At 38.9% G+C, this 14923-nt stretch overlaps 1 long non-coding RNA gene across 1 annotated transcript in view; it reads right to left on the bottom strand.

The window, feature by feature from the left end:
* Positions 1-12402: 12402 nt before the first annotated feature.
* The window catches only part of LOC135228707 (uncharacterized), a 124157-nt gene continuing 121636 nt past the window's right edge, over positions 12403-14923 (bottom strand). Inside the window, exon 4 of the long non-coding RNA XR_010319496.1 lies at positions 12403-12592. This is a non-coding gene — a long non-coding RNA (uncharacterized LOC135228707). The remainder of the gene's footprint in view (positions 12593-14923) is intronic.

The following is a 14923-nucleotide window of genomic DNA, read 5'->3' on the forward strand; positions in this document are numbered from 1 at the left end:
AACGTTAATAATTTATTCTATGCATTACGTATGTTTTCTTGTTATTTATTGCATACTTTCCCATTGCTTCCAAGTTTTTGAGGAATAGAATGTACTTCTGGAAAAATTCATGAGAGATTTTTAAGTAATGAAATAATCAACAGAAACAGAATGAGTAAATCTGTGGCAAGGCAGCCCATGAACCCAAGATTACTGTAACACTGGTATGAAAAGCAGAATTGTGGAGTCCTGAAGCTCAGTGGTCCCATGCATCCATCAGGAAAGAGGGAAGAGCAAATAAACAAGGAGAAAATACAGTGAGCCAGAGGAGTGGGAGCCCTCTGTTGTGGGCACAGTTTTCTCATGAAACTTTAGATGGACACAATGGGTGGGATTATCCACTTCCATCATACAAACATTTTTATTACCCTTGATTTTAACAGAACTATGTTATAAAAACAAATGATAAAATAAAGTATAATAAAAGAATAAATCTCATCAGTGGACTACTATCATTTTCCCCAGCCACTGAGGAGGGCAGGAGACACACAAGGGAAAGAAGATAGAGCAGTGTGAAGAATCATGCTATGTGGGGAGGAGAGTGTTTCCGAGACAGGCCTTAGCTGCTACCACCTAGGGAAGTAGGCAGCCGTGCATAACCAACTGGAAGAAATGGCACATTATTTCTGAGACCTACTCCAGCTCATAAGCAATTATGGATAACATGGGGAAGAATGAGATTTCCAGGACACTTAATTGTTCTCATGAGAAACCTGTACATAGAAAAAGAGGCAGTCATCTAAACAGAACAAGGAATACTGCATGGTTTAAAGTCAAGAAAGGTGTGCATCACTGTTGTATCCTTTCACCATACCTATTCAACCTGTATGCTGAGCAAATAATCCGAGAAGCTGGACTGTCTGAAGAAGAATAAGGCGTCAGGATTGGAAGAAGAGTCATTAATAACCTGAGATATGCAGATGATACAATCTTGCTTGCTGAAAGTGAAGAGGCCTTAAAGCATTTACTGATGAAGATCAAAGACTACAGACTAACAGCCTAACAACTGGACCAATAAGCAACATCATGATAAACGGAGAAAATGTTGACATCATTAAGGGCTTCATTTTACTTGGATCCACAATAAACACCCACTGAAGCAGCAGTCAAGAAATCAAACGACACATTGCATTGGACAAATCTGCTGCCAGGGACCTCTTTAAAGTGTTCAAACGCACAGATGTCACCTTGAAAACTAATGTGCGCCTGACTCAAGCCATGGTGTTTTCAGTCGCCTCATATGCACACGAAAGGTGGGCAACGAATAAGGAAGACCAAAGAAAAATTGAAGGCACTGGATTACGGTGTTTGCAAAGAATATTGAATATACCACGGACTGCCAAAAGAATGAACAAATCTGTCTTGAAAGAAGTACAGCCAGAATATTCCTTAGAAGCAAGAATGGCGAGGCTTCATCTCACATATTTTGGACACGTTGTCAGGAGAGATCAGTCCCTGGAGAAGAGAGTCATACTTGGTAGCAAGTGGCCACAACAATCGGCTCAAACATAACGTCGACTGTGAAGGCAACAATAGGTAGTTTAACATACATTTTGACCCATACGAATTAAAATTTAAACAATTATTTCATGCCTTTTTGTAGCGGTTTCAGAATTTACAATTAAAATAAATGTAAACAATTAATAGAAAAAATCTCTGAAAATAAAATTTAATTTTTTTAAGTCACTGCTCCATAGCCCAAATCTAAATGGCTTGATATAAAGCACTGGTCTTTGTGATTCACAAAAAGCAGGTGCCAATTCCTGAACAAGAACCGAAGTGACAGGAGAAACTCCCCATGCTGTTATAGCCCTGAGCATGGGCCCTAATCCAATAATCTGTCCTCATTAATTGCTTTTCATTTCATCTCTGTGAAAGGGGAGGGAGAAGGTGAGAGAGGGTTACATGTGCCTATTCTGTTCTTTAGCAAATAGATCACTGCCAGGAACAAGTATTCATAAGAGTCTACAAAACATTAAAGTACAAATAAGGAGGAAAACGTCCTAGTATGTATATGTATTAGGTGGCACAAAGAGTTAAGTGCTCAGCTACTAACTGAAAGGTTGGCAGTTTAAATCCACTCAGCTGCCTTGGAAGAAAGGCCTGGCAATCTACCTCCAAATGGTCACAGCTATTGAAAACCGCATGGAGGGCAGTCCTACTCTGAAAACTCACCGGATCGTCATGAGTGAAAATCTACTCAACGGCAACTGGATTGGTAATCTATATATGGCATAAATGTTAGGAAAATTAGTTTCTGAACATATACACGGCATATAGAATACACTGCACATTAGTATTATGTGCCAAAACCCACTGTCATCAAGTCGATTCTAACTCATAGTGACCCCAAAGGACAGAGTAAAACTGCCCCATAGGGTTTCCAAGGCTGTAAGTCTTCACTGAAGCAGACTGCCACATCTGTCTCCTACAGAGAGGCTGGTGGGTTCGAAACACTGACCTTTCAGTTAGCAGCCAAGGTCTTTAACCACAGAGCCACTAGGGCTCACTGCTATCATGTACAGTGATTACATAAGCAAATTCTGAAACAAACTGCCTGGGTTTAAATCCTAACTCAATTTATCAGCTGGGTGATCTGGGCACATTACTTTACCTCTCACTGCCTCAGTTTCCCGTTTCTAAAACGGGTCTTATTCAAAAGGTTGTCACGCAGGTTAAATAAAACACACAAGGCACTTAGAAAAAGGCCTTACACACAGAATGAACACAATAAATGTTAGCTTTCATAATTATTAAGGGAATACAAACAGCTTAGTTGAAGAAACTTCCATTGAGAAAGAGTTGTGTTCCAAAATTCATGTGTAAAGTCATTTACATCAACTGTTAAAGTTGTATGTTTAGATTCAAGTGATTACTGAGGTATGTTATGATCTTGAACAGAGTTCTGGGGACTATACAGGCTGACTCTGCATGCCCTTCTCCTGCACATCCATTCCATCTCCCTTGGAGCCCAGACATCATGTTATCAATTAAACCCCTCCCACACTGGTGGTGTACTGTTTAAGAGCTATGGCTGCTAACCAAAAGGTCATCAGTTCAAATCCACCATGCGCTCCTTGGAAAGTCTATGGCACAGTTCTGCTCTGCCCTACTGGGCTGCTATGAGTTGGAACAGACTCAGTGGCAATGGGTTTTTAATGGGTATGAGTCAACTCTTCAGTGCTTAAAGACATACCAAAAGCAACCACGAACACAAAAGTATAGTAAAAAGTTCTTATTTCAGAATAGCAAAACCTTTTTCTAACACAGTGGTGAATTAGGGTGGACTGTGGATCAAGAGGAGCCCTGGTGGCATAGTGGTTAAGAGCTCAGCTGCTAACCAAAAGGTCAGCAGTTCGAATCCACCAACTAGTCCTTGGAAACTCTATGGGGTAGTTCTACTCTATGCTATAGGGTCTCTATGAGTTCAAATCAACTAGGGTCTCTATGGGTTGGAATCAACTTGATGGTGACAAGTTTGGTTTGGTTTGGATTGAATTATGACCCTAAAAAACGTGTGTCTCAACTTGGTTAGGCCATGATTCCCACTATTGTTTAGTTGTCCTTCATTTTGTGATTGTAATTTTACTCTAAGAGGATTAGGGTGGGATTGTAACACCACCCTCACTCAGGTCACCTTTCCCTGGGGTGTGGCCTGCACCACCTTTTATCTCTCAAGAGATAAAACGAAAGGGAAGCAAGCAGAGAGTTGGGGGCCTCAGACTATCAAGAAAGCAGCACCAGGAGCAGAGCATGTCGTCTGGACCCAGGGTCCCTGCACCTGAGAAGCTCCTTGACCATGGGAAGGCTAAGGACAAGGACCTTCTTCCAGAGCCGAAAGAGAGAGAAAGCTTTCCCCTAGAGCTAATGCCTTGAATTTGGACTATTAGCCTACTTTAATGTGAGGTATTAAATTTCTCTTGGTTAAAGCCATCCACTCATGGTATTTCTGTTATGGCAGCACTAGATGATGAAGACAGTGGGTCAAGGTGGAAGGGGTGGATGAAGAACAAAAAAACAAAAATGGACAACAAGAGAAATATAAGAATTCAGAGAACTGTGAAAATTTAATTCCTGAATATACTTTCTTTCTCCTCCCTATAACTGGAAGGACTTTTCTCATATACAGCATATATAAGTAAATCCTTGCAATATTTAAAACACTTAGATTTTTGAAAACTCATTCTCTGAAAACTCATGGTGACCCCATTAATTTGTGGCTTAAAAACAACTCAGAACTAAAAAGAAGCATAAATAAATAAATAAAGGCACTGCTGTCATTTGCAGGTGATGTTCTTTTCTTGTTATCCACAACCCACACACTTGGGAGTTAATTTTCCAGGGTCAGTGTTCATAGACCATCCTCTTTCTCTTACCACCACCCCACCACCCTTAATTATTTAGAAAAGGCAGGGCCAGTCAGTGCTCCAAACATCAAGTTTTCTCTCCAAAATGCCAACTCACACTTGGGGAGCAGGCTACATTCTCAGCTATCAGCACTTCCACTAGCCCCTGCAGATAAGGAACATGTCTCCACTGAACTGTTCATTGTAATTAAAAAAAAAAAAAAATTAAAAAACTGTTTCTTAAAACAAACAAAAAAAAAAACCAGGCATTTCCCTATTACCCACCCACCCCACTCTCCCACACCCAGTGCTCCCCTCACCACACACACACTCAAATATTTCATACCAAGGGTGTGTCCCAAGCACGGGGTCTGGCTCCCCTCTTCTTTTACACCCCTTGGAGGCCTCTGGAGAAACCATACCTTTGGTTGGCAATTCCCTGAACCCTGCCTATTCAAGCTGGCACTTATTCAAAAAGGCAGGTGAGTCTTCAAGTCAGGTTTTTAAAAGGAGTTTAAGAGGAATCAGGTGATATGCCTACTCACCCTCAAGTTTCTCAAAGGTAATAATTTCTTGAGATGTTTACAATGTCTCAACTATGGGTTAATTAAATCCCTTAGGATGGTGGGCATAGGAAAATCCTCCATCTCAATGCCCCCCATTTTGAAAAAAAAGAGGGGGAATCTTCAAAATTACGAATTTGAATTTCTACATACTTGATTGAACTAAGGAGTAAGTTCCTCACGTGTGTTATTCTTGGTCTGAGCCCTGGTGGTGCAGTGGTTAAGAGCTCAGCTGCTAACCAAAAGGTCTGCTGTTTGAATCCAACAGCTGCTCCTTAGAAACCGTATGGGGTAGTTCTACTCCGTCCTATAGGGTTGCTAAGAGTCAGAATTCACTGGATGGCAATTGGTTTGTTTGTTTTTCAATCTTTGGCTGAAAGGTGGACTTTGTTATCAATTTATTAAATCAAATGGTAATTTGCTGGATATTTCTCATACAGGAACTTATGATGTCTTCAAATCCAGCCAATCAGGTTTAGGAACAGAGAAACTTCTCTACCTTAGCCTCCCTGCCACTCCCACACCTTTTTCATTGATTTCCATGCCCTGTTTAAGTAACATCATTCATCACTTCTCACTGTCTAGGTTATCTGAGCCAATTCATGGCAGTCAATTCCACCTGAGCCCTAGGATACCCTCATTTACATACTCTGCCCTGTTGTTCTTTCACCAATGGCTGTCTTCACATCTCCCCTTGACTGTCTACTAGGCATCTCAAACTTAATGTGGTTCAAATAAAATTCTTGGTCCAAGTGTCTTATCTACCTCCCAGTCTTCCTTATCTCAGCAAATGTTCACTATCCTCTGGTTGTTCAGGACAAAAACCTAGAAATCATCCTTGATTTCTCTCCTTTATTCAAATCTTGCATCCAGTCCATTGACACATATTCTGGACTCTTGGCTCTACCTTAACATAAATCCTGACTCTATCCACTTCTCACTACCTCCACCTTACAGCCACCATCATCTCTTGGTTAAAACTGGACTCCGTGCCACTGATCTTCCCTCTTACAGTCTACATAACAGCATCATCTCAGTGGCTTCTCATGGCAATTAGGAAAAATTCCCAAACTCTTCCCATGGTCTTTCATGATGCGGGGCTTGCCCACCACACTAACCTCATTTCCTAACAGTCTTCCCTCGGTTCACTCCACACTAGCCATGACTTATTTCCTGAGCTTCCTCAAAACATGCCAGAACACTTGGTTATTTAAGGGCCTCAGAAACAACTCTTTCCTTTATTGGCAATATCCTCCCTCCAGAACTTCATACAGCTATTCTCTCCTTTGATATAGGTCAGTTATCTCCTCAAATATCCTGCTCCCATAAGCCTTTACTATTAATCTAAAACAGCTCACCCCACTCATTCCCTCACATGCAACTCTGTCTTATTTTCAAAATATTTAGCTCTCCTTGACGTTTTTTGTTAATTATTACCTGTAAATGTATTTTTTGTGGTTGAGAATATATGCAGCAAAATGTACACCAACTCAACAGTTTCTACCTGTACAATTTAATGACATCGGTTACATTCAAGTTGTGCAACCATTCTTACCCTCCTTTTCTGAGTAGTTCCTCTGTCATTAGCATAAACCCACTGCTCCTTAAGGTTCCTATCTAATCTTTTCAGTAGCTGTTGTCAATCTGATGCCATATAGACAGTCCTTAAAAGAGCATATGCTCAAGGTAGACCATTTTTATTAGTTAAGTAGCTAATGTTCTGGAGCCCTCGTGGCACAGTGGTTAAGTGATACGGTAGCCAAGCAAAAGAAGAGCAGTTTGAATCCACCACCTGCACCTTGGAAACTCTATGGGGCAGTGCTATTCTGTCCTACAGGGTCTCTGAGTCGGAATCAACTCAACAGCAACATTATGGTGTTTTCTTTTTTTTACTTCAGTTTTAAGATGATTCAAGGGAATACTTTTGGTGTAATGTTTAAAGATTATCTCACGGCAATAGTTTCAGGAGTTCATTCACCCTCAATGGCTCCAAAAAGTCTAGGGTTCATGAGAATTTGAAATTCTGTTCTGCATTTTCCCCCTTTTCATCAGGGCTTTTCTATGGACTCTTTGATCCAAATGTTCAGCGACAGCAGCCGGGAACCTTCTGGTTCTTCTGGTCTCATGGCATGCTAGATGTTCTTTTAAAAAACATGAGTGGATGCTGGAGATTATCAAATACTTATTTTATTACACCTATTAATATAACCACATTTATTTTTCCTGTACATATGGCAAATTATACTGATTCATTTTTGACTGTTAAACTAACCTTGAATTCTTGGGATAGACCCAACTTGGTCATAATATATTCTTCTTTAGAGTATTGCTGGATTTGTTTTGCCTATTTATTTTTATATTTTGCATCTATGTTCATCAGTGACATTGGCCTGTAATTTTCCCATCTTGTGCTGCTCTTGTCAGGTTTCGGTATCAATATTCATTCTACAAGCTGTATAAAATGAGTTTGGGTATATGTTTCATTTTATATTGAAGAATTTGTGAAATATTTCTTGAATATTTGGCAGAATTTGCAGGAAAAGCCATCTGACATGAAGTTTTCTTTTTGAGAATAGTTTGAGCTCTAATTCAATTCTATGAACAGTTGTGGAATTACTTTTGCTTCCTGTTTCTTCTTGAATCGTTGTTATTAACTTACATGGTATGATACGTTTGCCTACTTTACCTAAATTTGCAAATTTATTGGCTAATACGGTTCATAACATTCTCACATTATCTTTAAGTTCTGCAAGATCTGTAGTCATTTTCTTTCTAATTCCTGATATTCGGTATTTATACCTTCATTCTTTTTCACTTGATCAATCTTGCCTAAAGTTTGTCAATTTTACCAGCATTTTCTAAGAATCAACTTTAGTCTTCGTTGATCGTCTGTTGCATGTATGCAATCATTAATAGAAACAAAAATTCCTATGAATGTTTGTTTCTGGTTTTTTTCCCAACATTTTGAATGGATGTTTAACTCACTTATTTTTCAAGATTTGTTCTTTCCAATTATATTTTTAAGGCTATAAGTTTCCTATATTATATTGTCTGTACTGCACCAATTTTTATATGCACTATGTTCATAATTGTTCACTTCAAAATATATTCTAATTTTCATTATGATGTCTTTTTTAACACATAGTATTTTAAAATATCCAAGCACATGGAGATTTTGTATTTTCTTTTTCTAAGATGTTTTTTTTTTTTTAATTATGGTGTACTTACATAGTATCCTCTATATTATTGCAGACTCTTGAAATTTGTTGAGACTTGCTTTATAACACAGTATACAGTCAATTTTTATAAACACTATGTATGTGCATGAGATGAATGTATATTCTTTAGTGGTTAGATAATGCACACACATACACATATATAAATTTGGTATTTTTATAGATGTTAAATCTTCTGTATCCTTGATAATTTATGGACTTCTATGTTTCTGAGGGGTGTGTTAAAAATCTATTATGATGCATGATGTCAAAAGGAGCCCCAGTAGTGCAGTGGTTAAGCCCTCAGCTGTTAAACCTTTTGATTTGATCCACCAACTACTCCACAGGAGAAAGATATGACACTTTCCTTCCATAAAGATTACAGCCTTAGAAACCCTTTGGAGAAGTTCTACTCCATCCTATAGTCACTATGACTCAGAATTGACTCAACAGCACACAAGAAAAAATGTACGCTGTGATGGAAACTGAGGAGTACGAAGCTCAAAGAATTGGTCCTACCTCCAGGGTCAAAGGATGAAGGACAGAGAAAACAGCAGAGACATCCAAAAGCTTGGAAAAAAGGAGGCTGAGAGGACGATGGTTAGTGGTTTAAGGGCTTTGAAGGGCTACCACATATACTGAGGAATCTGGAGTGCAATGTTCTTGCCTAAGGATGAAGACATGCTCATAAAGACCGACAAAGCTTTAGGCTTGCACCTCTGGCTGATCTTTGGGCTCCATGGGGGCAGGAAGTGAAGGCTAAGGCAGAGTTTTAGGCACTCTTGCTTAGCATTGAAAGGACACGCCAGTTCAGAGCCAATCTGCAAAGACTGGGATAATGTTACTTTTTCTTTTTGGCTACAAGCATTTAAAGAAAGCACTGTCAAGTCACGAACTGACTGCTGAGATAACAGAACAGAACCTCGGTGTCCACACATGAGAAGACATACAATCTTTCCAGAAATAGTTTGGAAACATCACTAAGCAAATGGATGACTGGCCCTCAAGAACTAAAAAAAAAAAAGCAAACCCTAATGACTGGAGAGAATCTGATTTCCAGAGTTACATTATAATATTTAAGATATCCAGTTTTCAACACACTATTTTAAGTCATAAAAAGAAAAAGAAAAGGATGGTTCATTTGCTAAGAAGAAAGAAAGAAGAGAAATGAACAGAAAGCATCCCTAAGGAAACACAGATATTGGGATTACTAGACAAAAATTTTAAACCAATTGTCTTAAATTTCCTCAAAGACCTAAAGAAACCATAGACAAAAAAAAAAGGAAACCAAGAGAAGAATGTATGAACAAGTAGAAAATATTAATAAAGAAATATTATACAAAAGAACCAAATAGAAATTATAGAGGTGAAAAGTAGAATACCTGAAATAAAATTTTCGTTAGAGGAGCTCAACAGCAGATTTGTGCGAGAAAGCAGGAAAATGTGAACTTGAAAAAGCACAACTGAAATTGTTCTAACTGAGGAGCATAAGGGAAAAGAATGAAGAAAATGAACAGAGCCTAAGGGACCTGCGGGACAACATCAAGCATACCAATATACTCATTAAGGGAGTCCCAGAAAGGAAAGAAAGATGAAAGGACAGAAAGAATATTTGAAAATGTAATGACTGGAAGTTTCCCAAATGTCATCTAGATATCCAAGAAGCTCAATGAACTCAAAGGACAATAAATACATAGATATCCACAGACAGACATAATCAAAATGTCAAAAGATGGAGACAGAAACTTGAAAGCAGCAAGAAATAAACGGCTCCTAATGTACAAGAGAGTCTCAACAAGTTTAACTGTTGATTTTTCATCAGAAACCATTGAGACAAGAAAATAGCGGGATGATATATTTGAGATACTGGAAAAAAAATACAGAAACAAAACTATGAACCAAGATGTCAATATCTAGCAAAACTATCTTTCAAAAATGAAGGGGAAATTAAGACATGCCCAGATACACAAAACCTGAGGGAGTGTGTTAGCAGCAGAACTGCCTTATGAGAAATGCTACAGGGAATCATTCTGGCTGGCATGGAAGGTCACTAGACAGTAACTGGAAGCCATAAAAAGAAACAAAGACTCCGTAAAGGTAACTACTTAGATAAAACAAAGTCAGTAATATTTTTATATCACGCCTCTCTTTTTTTCATATATGATTTAAAGCACGAATGCATAAAAATACTTACACATCTCTCTTAATGGACACACAATGTATAAAGATGCAATTTTTGTAACAGCAACGTAAGTAGCGCAGGTAACTGAGCTGAATAAAAGCAGAATTTTCTATACTGTTGAAGCTAAATTTGTATTAATTAAAAGAAGATTGTTATAAATATAAGATATTAACTGTAATCCTCATGGTCACCACTAAGAAGTTAAAAAAAATATAAGGAAAGGAAATAAGGAGAGGATCAAAATTGTACACATGAAAAAAATCAGTCAAACACAAAAGTGGACAGTAGTGAAGAAAATGAGAAACAAAATACATATATGACCTACTACAAAGTAGAAGATATAAGTCCTTCCTTACCATTAATTGCTTTAAATATAAATAGATTAAATTCACAATTGGGATCATTAAATTCACAATTGGGAACTTTGTTGGACCATGATTCTCAGTGCTTTGGCAGTTATGATGTAGTTTAGTAGTCGTATAACGATGCAATCACTTCCATGATGAGATGTGATATAATGTGATTACCTCCATGATGGGATCTGCTGTGAGTAGCCAATCAGATGTAAGGGAGTTTCCTCGGGGGTGTGGACTGCATCCAATATAGGTGGACTTTCTGGCAAGGCTCTTGAGCTTTTGCTCACTCTGAATCCTGCAGCTGGCTCCTCTTCATCTGATCTCCAGTTTTTGGGACTTGAACTCTCAGCTTACCTTCCAATTTTGGGATTCATCAGCCTCCACAGTCTGTGAGCCGCGGCCTGCCAGCTTACCTGCCGATCTTGAGATTTGTCAGCCTTTGCAGCCTGTGAGCCACAGACCTGTTGTATGACCTGCAGATCTTGAGTTCTGCAGTCCCTGCATCTATGTGAGTCAGGAGAAGCCACCAGCCTGACCCATGGACTTGAGACATACCAGCCTCTACAATCTCGTGAGCCATTTCCTTGATATAAATCTATTTATATATGAATACATATATATATATATCTCACTGGTTTTGCTTCTCTAAAGAACCCAGCCTAAGATACCAATTAAAAGACAAACACTGGCAGAATGAATAAAAAAATCATTCAATTGCTATCAAGCTGATCTGACTCATGGTGACCCCTCCCTCCATGTGTGTCAGAGTAGTACTGACACACAAGTGTGTCAGTTCAATGGCTAATTTTTCAAAAGTAGATCGCCAAACCTTTCTTCCGAAGTGTCTCTGGGTGGACTTAAACCTCCAACATTTTGGTTCGCAGCTGAATGCATTAACCGTTTGCACCTCCCAAGGACTCTATGTTTATTTCTTTATTACTTGTCTTTATACTATATACATACATACACACATACACACACATACATACACAGACACATAGACATCCATGAGTGGTTCATACAGACGCCTTGGACTTCAACTAGCAGGGCTCTAGTAATTATTCATAGAAAAGTACTGATACCAATTACAAATGCATATTTGTCCATTTCCCCTTTCAGATTTATTAGTTTTTGTATTTTGGAGCCCTGTTGTTAAATATGTACACATTTAGGATTGTTGTATCTTTTTGGAGAATTGAACCTTTATTATGTTATGTCCCTACTTATTCCCAGTAATACTCCTTTTTCTGAAGTATAATTTGTCTGATATTAATATAGTACTGCAGTAGAACTGGATAATTTTCAACCATTTCAAGAGGTAGCATAAGATCAAGAACTGATGGTATAAAAGGAAGAAATCGAAGCTGCATTGAAGGCATTGGTGAAAAAACTATCCTCTCTCCACCATCTTCACTAACTTTGACACCAACTGTCCCTCACACAGCACTCCCTACTTCTCTGCTGGGTTCAATAATTCATTGCAATGGCCACACAGAGCTCACAGTCCATATTCATGATTATGGGGTTTATTAGGGAAGTAACAGTTATAACTCAGGCTCAAAGACACTCAGAATACAGTTCTTCTATCAGGACAGCCTCTTCCCTCCTGTGCTCATAGGTGTGCCTCTGCCTGGCCTTGGGCCTCTCTCCAAAGGCACTCAGCTTTCCTTCTCCCTGGGCCATCATCTCCTATAGCTGGGTCCCTGTTGCTCGGTCTCTCCTGCCATGGCATCTTACCGTCTTCAGGATTCCAGCTTCCTCTCTCTATCTCAGTCTCCTGCTTCTAGGAGCTTCTCAGTGCAGGGATCTCAGGTCCATAATATATGCTCAGCTCCTGGCTGTTCTTCCTTGATGGGAGTTGAATCCTCCTCTTTGCTCTGGAACTGGTTCTCTTTGAAGGGAAAACTAAACAATCCCCTTGGTGAGCCACAATTACCCTATCACACAGTCCTGCCCAAGTACCAGGGTAGATGTTATAAGACCATGGCTAGAAAGGCCACACAAAGTAAACAATCACATCACAGTACCTTGGACTCATTTTTCAAGTGAACTATCAAAAAACCCATCGGAACGGATTGGTAAAGAACATAATCAATAGCAAGAACATTTTCATAATTATGTTTTCTGTATTTGGAAGAAATCTATACCACTATTCTTATTTTGCCAATTCACAGGGATCACAGAGATTAGTGGTAGATATTGCAGTACCAGAAAACTCTCTGGTGAAACAGTCTGTGAGCAGTCTTACAAACATGGATATTCCACCAGAGTCAAAAGAGTGACGTTACATTAATCATCAAAGAGAATATTTCAAGATCTAGCCTGAAGTACAATGTTGTCACTGATAGGCTAATATCCATACACTTACAAGGAAGACCAGTTTATATGACTCTTCAAATTTATGCACCAACCACCAATGCCAAAGACAAAGAAATTGAAGATTTTAAACAACTTCTGCAGCCTGAAATTGATCAAACATGCAATCAAGATGCATTGATAATTACTGGTCATTAGAATGTTAAAGTTGGAAACAAAGAAGGAAAAGTAGTTGGAAAATACAGCATTGCTGATAGAAATGATGCCAGAAATCTCATGAAAGAATTTTGCAAGACAAGTGACTCATCCACTGCAAATATTTTTTTTCACCAACATAAACGGCAGCTATACACATGGACTTTACCAGATGGAATACACGGGAATCAAACTGACTACATCTGTGGAAAGAGAAGATGGGAAAACTCATATCATCAGTCAGAACAAGGCCAGGGATCGATTGTGAAACAGACTGTCAATTGCTCATATGGGAGTTCAAGTTGAAACTGAAGAAAAGTAGAATAAGTCAAAAGGGCCAAAGTATGACCTTGAGTATATCTCACCTGTATTTAGAGACCACCTCAAGAATACATTTTATGTGGTAAACACTAATGACTGAAGACCAGGTGAGTTGTGGAATGACATCAAGGACATCACACATGAAGAAAGCAAGAGGTCCTTTAAAAGACAGGAAAGAAAGAAAAGACCATAATGGATGTCGGAACAGACTCTGAACGTTGCTCTTGAATGTCGAGTAGCTAAAGTGAAAGGAAGAAATGATGAAGTAATAGAGCTGAACAGATGATTTCAAAGGGTGGCTTGAGAAGAAAAAGTATTATAATGACGTGTGAAGATCTAGAGATGGATAACCAAAAGGGAAGAACACACTCAGCATTTCTCAAGCTGAAAGAACTGAAGAAAAAATTCAACCCTTGAGTTGCCATTAATATCAAATGACGCAGGAAGCATCAAAAGAAGATGAAAGTAATACCCACAGTCACTAAGCCAAAAAAAATTCGTCGACCTTCAACCATTTCAGGAAGTAGCATATGATCAGAAACCGATGATACTGAAGGAAGAAGTCCGTGCTGCACTGAAGGAATTGGTGAGAAAAAAAAGCCTCCAAGAATTGATGGAATACCAACTGAGATGTTTCACCAAATGGATGCAGCACTGGAATCGCTCACTTGTCTGATCTCAAGAAATTTGGAATACAGCTACCTGGCCTATGAACTGGCAAGGATCCATATTTACGCCTATTCCTAAGAAAGGTGATCCAACCAAATGTGGAAATTGTCAAACAATATCATTAATATCACATGCAAGTAATATTCTGCTAAAAATCATGCAAAAGTAGCTGCAGCAGTACACTGACAGGGAACTGCCAGAAATTTAAGCAGGATTCAGAAGAGGACATGGAAGGAGGAATATCACAGCTGATGTCATATTGATTCTGGCCGAAAGCAGAGAATACCAGAAAGATGTTTAAACCTGTGTTTTATTGACTATGCAAAGGCATTTGACTGCTTGGATCATAACAAACTATGGATAACATTGCGAAGAGTGGGAATTCCAGAACACTGAATTGTGCTGATGAGGAACCTGATCAAGAGGTAGACGTTCAAACAGAAAAAGGTGATACTGCGTGGTTTAAAGTCAGGAAAGGTGTGTGTCAGGGTTGTATCCTTTTACAATACTTATTTAATCTGCAAATAATCTGAGAAGCTGGACTATACAAAGAACACGACATCAGGATTGGAGGAAGACTCATTAACAACCCGCATTTTGCAGATGACACAACCCTGCTTGCTAAAAGATGAGAGGACTTGAAGCACTTACTGATTAAGATCAAAGACCGCGGCCTTCAGTAGAGATTGCACCTCAACATAAAGAAAACAAAAATCCTCAC

This window comes from Loxodonta africana, chromosome 26, assembly GCF_030014295.1.
Source record: "Loxodonta africana isolate mLoxAfr1 chromosome 26, mLoxAfr1.hap2, whole genome shotgun sequence".
NCBI lineage: Eukaryota > Metazoa > Chordata > Mammalia > Proboscidea > Elephantidae > Loxodonta > Loxodonta africana.